The sequence below is a fragment of the Triticum dicoccoides genome, chromosome 1B (assembly GCF_002162155.2).
Source record: "Triticum dicoccoides isolate Atlit2015 ecotype Zavitan chromosome 1B, WEW_v2.0, whole genome shotgun sequence".
NCBI lineage: Eukaryota > Viridiplantae > Streptophyta > Magnoliopsida > Poales > Poaceae > Triticum > Triticum dicoccoides.
The window spans coordinates 95,620,053-95,629,661 of record NC_041381.1 but is presented as its reverse complement, the minus strand read 5'-3'; positions in this window follow the sequence as shown (position 1 = coordinate 95,629,661).

The window sequence follows — 9,609 nt, the reverse complement described above, 5'->3', positions numbered from 1 at the left end:
CCCCCGCCGTCGCCTCGAGCTCCCCTGCTACGGGCTCGCCGTCGCCGCCCGCTCCTCGTCGTCGTCGCCCTGCCCCCCTGCCCCGTCCCGTCCCGCGCGCCGGCGCCCTCGCCTGCCCCCGCGCTGTGAGCCGCCACCCGGCTCTTTAAGCTCTTTTTTTTTATTTTTATGCTCTGTTTTTTTATGTTTTAATTTTTTGGTTCATATGTGATGTATTGTATGTGGCTATAATGTATATGTGTATGTGAACAATGCAAAAGATAGTTTTTTAGAAAAATTAGGATTTTTTTTTGTTCATAGATTTTTTTGGTGATATTAATTAGTGTAAATATGCAAATGTTTGTATATTCATATGAACAATGAATTAGACAATACTACTTCATGTATTTTTAAGAAGGAAGAAGAAGAAAAGAATGAGAGGAAAAAGGAAATAAGACGAGGGAAGAAAGGAGAAGAAGAGGGGAGAGGAGGAGAAATAAATTAATAAGAAGAAGAAAAAAGAAGAAAAAGAAGAGGAGAAGAAGAAAAGAATAGAGGAGAAGAAGAAAAAATAGAATTTTCTATTTTTTCTTCTTCTCCTCTATTCCTTTCTTCTTCTCCTCTTTTTTTTCTTCTTCTTTTTCTTCTTCTTCCTCTTTTCTTCCTTTTTCCCTATTTTCCTTTCTCGAGGGATAAGAAGAAAAAGAAGAGGAGAAGAAGAAAGAAAGGAATAGAGTAGAAAGAAGAAACTTTGACACGAGGGGGGGGTACCGATACCCCCTCCCCGATAACATTATTTTCCCATGTATATGTATGTTGCTTCGTTGTCGATATAACGAGGGTGTCGAGTATCACCGAGGGGTCGAGGGTCGGGAACTAGGGTAGAGGGTCGAGGGTCGTTAAGGGGTCAAGGGTCGAAGGTTTCAGGGTCGAGGGTCGTTAAGGGGTCAAGGGTCGAAGGTTTCAGGGTCGAGGGTCGTTAAGGGGTCAAGGGTCGAAGGTTTCAGGGTCGAGGGTTCCTATAGTGTCAAAGTATTGAAGAAATCCATGGCTTCATCATTAGTCGGAAGTAACCATGGCATGATGGTAGTCCTCCAAAGTTATTCTGGAATGGAGTCCCGGATAGGATAATTTGCCTTTTTGTACGAATTTCAGCAAAGGCCTTCCAAATAACGATATTCGGAAGGTTCTTGCTGAACTTTGTACCAAAAAGCGAATTATCCTATCTGGGACTCCGTTCCAAAATAACTTTGGAGAGCTTCGTACCATCATGCACCTGTTACTTTCGCCTAATGATGAAGACATGGTTTTGTTGAATCCTTTGACACTAGGCAACCTCCCGACCCCTCGGTGATCCTCGACCCCTTGACCCTCGACCGCTCGGCGATCCACGACCCTCTACCCTACCGCGGGGGTCGATGCCCACATCACTTGTGGGACATAGATGTAGTGTTCAACGCCGACCCCCTCCCGACAGCTTCAACACGTGGGGGGGTCGATATTACCCCCTCCTAGCTTGAAGCGTTCTCGAGGCCACCCCCTAACCCTTGAAGCGTTGTCGAGGCCACCCCAAACCCTAGAGAAGCAGCGTCGAGGCCACTAATATGATTCCTTATTGTGATTAGCTAGCTAGTTCTATGTTTGCCACTAATATATCCATATCTGTCATGTTTGAATAATAATTGCCATGTTGTAAATATTTGTAGAAACTATGGACACCCCCCGAGACGAAGCACAAGAAGCGTTGTTGAGGGACATAATCGCACAAGGAAGTGATGCCCTCTCCTCGTTGATGTTTCTCAACGACAACAATGGTCTGGAAGGAGAGGGTGAAGAAGCAGCTGGCTATGATTTACATGGCTCCGATGACCCAATGCCGGTGCAAGAAGGAGAGGGTGAAGAAGTAGACCGTGAAGACGGCTCCGGTGATCACCAAACCGAGTCCGGCCAGGTATATATATTAGTTAAGCCTGTGCTGACTAGCTAATTGATGCATCCATTGTTTTGGTATGTACACATATTAATTAACTCTCGTCTTTGTTCTTTTTTCTAGCCCTCCGGATCGAGCACAACTTCGGTAAAGAGACGAGGCCCGAATAAAAAGTTGAGCTCGGATGAAAAGTTTGAGATCATACAAATCGCGCGCGATGGCCAACCGATTGAACCCTACCGGACAAAGAAGGCATTTGTTGCTCAGTGCGGGGTTCTGGTTAGGGACAAGATCCCGATCAGCATCCAGCAATGGTATAAGCCTAAGAACGAAGACCCTGAGGTGTCTTATGTCAATGAGATGCAGAAAAAGAATCTTTGGACTGAGCTGAAGTCAAATTTCACCCTACCGCCGGAGGATGATCCGGAGAAGCCAGTTATAGAGCCATTAATCAAGTCTTTTGCTCTGAGGAAGATGGCAGACCTATTCAGGAATTGGAAGAAAGACCTCAATAGGTATGTCGAAAAAAATGAGACACCAGAATTCATGGGCAAATATGAGAAGATCAGAGATGACTGGCCCGCATTTGTGGCCCACAAGACATCAGAAAAGAGTAAAAAGATGTCGGCGACAAACAAGAGAAATGCTGAGAAGAAGAAGCTTCACCATTGCACGGGGTCAGGTGGCTACCTCGTAGCCCGGCCTAAGTGGGCCAAGGCTGAGAATGATCTGCTTGATAAAGGGACCGAACCGAAGACAATGAACTGGCCAGAACGTTGCCGGACTTGGTTCTTTGGGGCCGGCGGATCCTTGGACCCTATAACAGGGAAGTGCATTTGGACGGACGAACAATTGGACATACCAGTCAAGAGGCTTCAGCAATATATCGAAGCAGCGCAGCAAGGGATGTTTGTTCCAGACAGGGAGAAGGACGAGCTCACAATGGCCCTCGGCAATCCTGAGCACCCTAGACGGACACGAGGCACGCCAGGCTCCGTTTCGTGGAAGGCTGGATTTCCGGATGTAGGGGGTTACAAAACCCAGGAGAGGAGGAAGAAACTGGAGCAGAGCCAACTGCAGGCGCTGCACGAAAGGGTAATTGGGCTAGAGGAACGAGAAGCAGATCGCAGCAAACGACCTGCCGAAGCTTCCCCCGAAGCTACCCCGCCATCTCAGCGGAGAAGCAGTGTGGCTTCCACCGAGCTGCTTCAGCCAGAGCATGCCTTGACGGCTCCTGCCAGCTATCCCGTGGATGCTATCATGGATGCTGAAAATTGCCACCTTATGGCGCAATGGAGCAATTTGAAGGTCAAGGCGGCTGTTGGCTCTGTTTATCCTACTAAACCCAACTCAACTTTTCACTGCCGGCCGATTCCAGAAGGATATGCTAAGGTGATGGTCGATGAAATAACGGAGGGATTTGAGGACCTCCGGCTTGACCACCCTACCGGTGAAGGGGAGTATCGGCTGGGTTCTGCTCTGAAGACTCCATGCCTATGGCGGAAGGATCTCATCAACCTTCCGAACTGGACGCCTCCGCCTCCTCCTCCTCCTCCGGCGAGTCAGGGCACTCCGCCTCCTCCACCGCCTCCTCCTCCGATGAGTGACGATCAGGGCACTCGGCCGGCTCCTTCTCCGGCGCGTGGCGGCACTCCGCCTCCTTCTCCGCCTGCGCCGGCGCGCCCGAGCAGCCAGCCTCCTCCTTCTCCGCCTCGTCAGCAAGGGCGGAAGAGACCCGCCGCCGCTCCGGCTGCTCCGGCGCGTCGCTGTCCTTCTCCTCCGCCTTGTAAGCAAGGAAAGAAGACATCCGCTCCGTCTATTCTGCCGGCGTCTAGCAGTACAGCCAAAGGCGGGAGGAGATACAGATTCGGTCCTTCTCTGAAGACTCCAGAGAAGTTACCGTACGAGAGGAGCGAGGAGGAAAACATGAAGATCGCGCAGACCGAAGTGGATGACTGGTTTCAAGGGTTGAAAGCAAAAAGACATCCACCTTCGGAGGAGAAGGTAGATCCGGTGAAAGCTAAGCGCACTCTGGCTGCCCTGACAAAACCACCCAAGTCTCCGCCGAAAGGCAACTATGAGCGCATTATTGGAAAGGCATTTGCCGAAGTGGAGAGGTCGGGAAGTACTAAAAGTGATCAAAGGATGAAAGAACGACGAGCTGGGAAACAAATTGCCCAGCTCGGCGAACAAGCGAAGCAATCGTGCCCCCCGCTCAAGGTGCCTGCTAGCGACATCGTCGATCCGAGGATGGTGCCCGGTTATGGCAATCCTGCAGATTACCTGCCCGACGATGTACATTATGATATCTTGGAGGTGCAGATACAAAGATACGAGTACGGGAAGCCTCTCGTCAAAGATGGAAGTTCTCTATCAACGATGATGTGAAGATTGCATGATTGGTACATGAAAACCTGCAAAGAGTCTGAGGGGAGGAGTACTTTGTATGTGAGAGTTAAAAAGGAGCATGACCTCCTTGGAATTGAACTGTTGCCTATTCCATTTGAGGAGTTCTATCAGTTTTTCAATCAATTGGCCATCGATAAAGCAACGGTCACCTCCTACTGTCTGTAAGTAGTACTACTTCCGTCATTAAGTCTCTCTATATAACTCAGCCCTTTCATTTGCATGTATTTATAATTATCCTCACTATATTATGCAGATTGAAGATCGCCGAATTGAAGAAAAGACAAGTGGGAGATATTGGGTTCATTAACACATATCTCATAGATGCAACTGAGGTTCAATATCATGCCCAAGAAACCGAGGCCAACTTGCTACGATCATTGGAAATAAATGAACACAAAGATATAATACTTTTTCCTTACAACTTCAAGTGAGTGTTACTGTCTTGTGGCATATTCGGTTTCCTTATTAGTCCAGGTTATAGTAATGTAATATTGATGAGTTATTCATGTGTGCGCAGCTACCACTATATTCTCCTAGAGATTAAGCTTGAGAAGGGAGTAGTAACTGTCTTAGACTCCAAGCGAAAAGATCCCAAGGAGTATGCGGACATGACTGAAATGCTCGAGAAGTAAGTTAAATCGATCATTATCCACCATATCAGCAACTTTGTTCATTTCTGATATCAAGTAATTGTTTTCTTTGTATGGCAGGGCTTGGAGAAAATTCACCAAAAAAGCTCCGGGACTACCGAAGAAGCTGCAATTTAGGCACCCGAAAGTAAGTACTATATAGTAGCATATTGCAGGCATCTCCTAGTGATTCAAGCGCTAGTTTCATCAATACCATTTAGCATGCTTGCTAATTATCAGTTTGATTAACCTCTATTTCTTGTAAAGTGGTTGTGGCAGGAACAAGGGAATGATTTATGTGGATACTACATTTGCGAGTCCATCCGCCACACAACCTGTGAGCGGGGCTACTCCGACAAACAATATGAAGTGCGTAAATAACAATATTCACAATTTTATTTTATTACCATCATTTGTGTTGAGTTTCATTCATTCATATATATATATATATGTATTGACCCCCTTCTTAAAATTAGATGTTTCGGATGCGGGATGAACTCCTAGCACCAGATCGCATGCGAGCAATTCAAGAGGAATTGGCGGCATTCTTTCTTGACCACGTGATCGCTGAAGACGGAGAATACTATGTGGACCACGCGTCCGTATTTTAGGAGATTATATATTTGTAAAGATAATTATTGTATATATGTAGCCGGTAGTGTCGGATAGATATACGAGAACTTGTTGTTCGACCAATCTCTCGGAGAAGGAGAGGTGGTCGATATCACTTCTCTCTGTATGCATATATGTTCATGACAATCTTCTGTTTGCTTACTAGCTAGCTAGCGTGTCTAGCTAGTCCTCTCTATATGTATGTATGGTACGTAGCGTCGACCAAGCACGGACAAAAGAGAGGACACTTCTCTCTATTAATTAGCTAGCTATAGCACAATATATGAAACACCTAAATTAACCCCCCAAAAGCCCCCAAACCCCCCCCCCTTTTCAAAAAAAAACAAAAACCCCAGCCACAGAAATGCTGACGCGTGGATGCCTATTGGTCTCGGTTGGTGCCACCAACCGGGACCAAAGGCCCTCATGCCTGGGCTCAGCGGACAGGCCACGTGGAGGCCCATCTGTCCCGGTTCTGGATTGAACCGGGACTAAAGGGTCAGGGCATTAGTACCGACCCTTTAGTCCCGGTTCATGAACCGGGACTAAAGGCCCTCACCAACCGGGACTGTAGGCCCTTTTTCTACTAGTGGATAAAGAGTTCGGCGTAAAGGGTTACGTTGATGCAAGCTTTAACACCTATCCAAGTGACTCTGAGTAGCAAACCAGATACGTATAGTGGAGCAACCATTTGGAATAGCTCCAAGTGGAGCGTGGAGGCAGCATTTACAGAATGACCTAGAGATTTGCAAAGTATATACGGATCTGAAAGTTGCAGACCCGTTGACTAAAACCTCTCTCACAAGCAAAACATGATCAAACCCCAGAGCTCATTGAGTCTTAATCACATGATGATGTGAACTAGTTTAATGACACTAGTAAACTCTTTGGATGTTAGTCACATGGTGATGTGACGTGTGAGTGTTAATCACATGATGATGTGAACTAGATTATTGACTCTAGTGCAAGTGGGAGACTGTTGGAAATATGCCCTAGAGGCAATAATAAATTAGTTATTATTATATTTCCTTGTTCATGATAATCGTTTATTATCCATGCTATAATTGTATTGATAGGAAACTCAGATACATGTGTGGGTACATAGACAACACCATGTCCCTAGTAAGCTTCTAGTTGACTAGCTCGTTGATCAATAGATGGTTACGGTTTCCTGGCCATGGACATTGGATGTCGTTGATAACGGGATCACATCATTAGCAGAATGATGTGATGGGCAAGACCCAATCCTAAGCCTAGCACAAAGATCGTAGTTCGTATGCTAAAGCTTTTCTAGTGTCAAGTATCATTTCCTTAGACCATGAGATTGTGCAACTCCCGGATACCGTAGGAATTCTTTGGGTGTACCAAACGTCACAACGTACCTGGGTGGCTATAAAGGTGCACTACAAGTATCTCCAAAAGTGTCTGTTGGGTTGGCACGAATCGAGACTGGGATTTGTCACTCCGTGTAAACGGAGAGGTATCTCTGGGCCCACTTGGTAGGACATCATCATAATGTGCACAATGTGACCAAGGGGTTGATTACGGGATGATGTGTTACGGAACGAGTAAAGAGACTTGCCGGTAACGAGATTGAACAAGGTATCGGGATACCGACGATCGAATCTCGGGCAAGTACAATACCGCGAGACAAAGTGAATTGTATACGGGATCGATTGAGTCCTTGACATCGTGGTTCATCCGATGAGATCATCGTGGAACATGTGGGAGCCAACATGAGTATCCAGATCCCGCTGTTGGTTATTGACCGGAGAATGTCTCGGTCATGTCTGCATGGTTCCCGAACCCGTAGGGTCTACACACTTAAGGTTCGATGACGCTAGGGTTATAAAGGAAGTTTGTATGTGGTTACTGACTGTTGTTCGGAGTCCTGGATGAGATCCCGGACGTCACGTGGAGTTCCGGAATGGTCCGGAGGTAAAGATTTATATATGGGAAGTCCTGTTTTGGTCATCGGAAAAGTTTCGGGTTTTATCGGTAACGTACCGGGACCACCGGGAGGGTCTCGGAGGGCTGCATGGGCCAAGTGTGGGAGGGGACCAGCCCCAGGTGGGCTGGTGCGCCCCCCCCCACACACACACACAAGGGCCCAAGGCGCCTAGGGTTGGGGAAGGGGGCGCACCCACCTAACTTGGGGGGCAAGTTTCCCCTCTCCCCCCCCCCTTGGCCGCCACCCTAGATGGGATTGGGGCTGCCGCACCCCTTGGGGTGGAAACCCTAGAGGGGGCGCACCCCCTCCCTCTCCCCTATATATAATTGAGGTCTTGAGGGCTGCCAACACATGAGTTTTCACCTCTCCCTGGCGCAGCCCTACCTCTCTTCCTCCTCCTCTCCCGCGGTGCTTGGCGAAGCCCTGCAGGATTGCCACGCTCCTCCATCACCACCACGCCGTTGTGCTGCTACTGGACGGAGTCTTCCTCAACCTCTTCCTCTCTCCTTGCTGGATCAAGGTGTGGGAGACGTCACCGGGCTGTACGTGTGTTGCACGCGGAGGTGCCATCCGTTCGGCACTAGGATCTCCGGTGATTTGGATCACGACGAATACGACTCCTTCAACCCTGTTCTCTTGAACGCTTCCGCTTAGCGATCTACAAGGGTATGTAGATGCACTCTCATTCCCCTCGTTGCTGGTTTCTCCATAGATAGATCTTGGTGACACGTAGGAAAATTTTGAATTTCTGCTACGTTCCCCAACAGTCTTCGGTAGTCGGTTCTTTCCGGCGTGTCCGAGGTGCTCTTCCGTGGTTGCTTGGTTGCTTTGAAGTCGGAGCTGCGTTGGAGCGAGTCCAGGTGGTGACGATGACAGACACTCGGCGGTCGTTTGCGGAGGGCACGGTCGGCGCAAGTCCTGCATATTTCCCTTCTGTTTCTCGTCATCGAAGTCGGAGCTGTCAGTTCCTTGCGAGTGTGGCCATCTGTTGGCATGTGCCGTCGTGGATTCTGTTCCATGTCGGTGGCCAGGTTGGCCGGTGGTGCCCATGTCATGTGGGGTTGTGTTGTATCGGTTTTAGCCCGGTTTTCCATCAATTAACCGGGTAATTCTCTTCTTCTTAATCAATGAAAATGGCAAGTCTTTTGTCTCGTTTCAAAAAAAACAAGGAAGACTATACTGATATCCACAGCTAGCAGCGCAGCTTACTAAAGTAGAGTATAGTAGTACTAGTTAACGCAGAAAATTCATATCATTGTATTACTATCCTGCTCCAGTAATTACTCCTTCACGGGTCAGCTAACTCATCCAGCTAGCCTGCTATAATTGGGTGACATATTTAAAACTTCATTATTGACACAATATATTTCAAAATAATTGTTTTTGTCTGTAGGTGCAAACAATTAATAAACTGAAAATCCAGATATGAGGGATTAAAAGGTTGCCAGATTTCACTAAAAACAAAGGTGGCGGGGGCATGCCAGATTGTACAAAGTGGCATGTAAACGAAATCAATAACGTCCCACTCCAGGAAGACGGGTGTATGTGTCAGCATATTTAACCCTAAACTAATACTACCTCGCTCATACTTACTCACAACTCTCCTCACAGCAATATTCGGCCAGGTAAACACATACTGATTTCATGGTTACAAATTTCATGAGTCATCAATTACATTAACAATAGACCATGTAAATACATTATGCATGCTCAAATTAACGCTTTTGGTGAATCCCGGGCGGCAGCTCTTGTTGAATGACATGAAGGAGCAAATTTTCAGGATCTTTTAGAAATGATAAACCAAAGATGAGAGTAAGCGGATTCCAAATTTCAACATTTGCAAGCAATACTTATAAGAGTTAATTACACTTGATATAAAAATTTGCACTTGGTGTACAGATTCATACATAAACTTGAAAAATGACACAAATCAATCATAGAACTTGTGTTTTCGGTATGTTTTAGTACATTTCCGTTAACCCTCCGTTAAACACTGCACATCAGCTGGCCCACGCTGTGTGGGTCCTATCTATCAGTTGTAAAAAAAGAAATATACACATAATAAAAATTATATGCGCCCAGAGCAGGATTCCAACCAA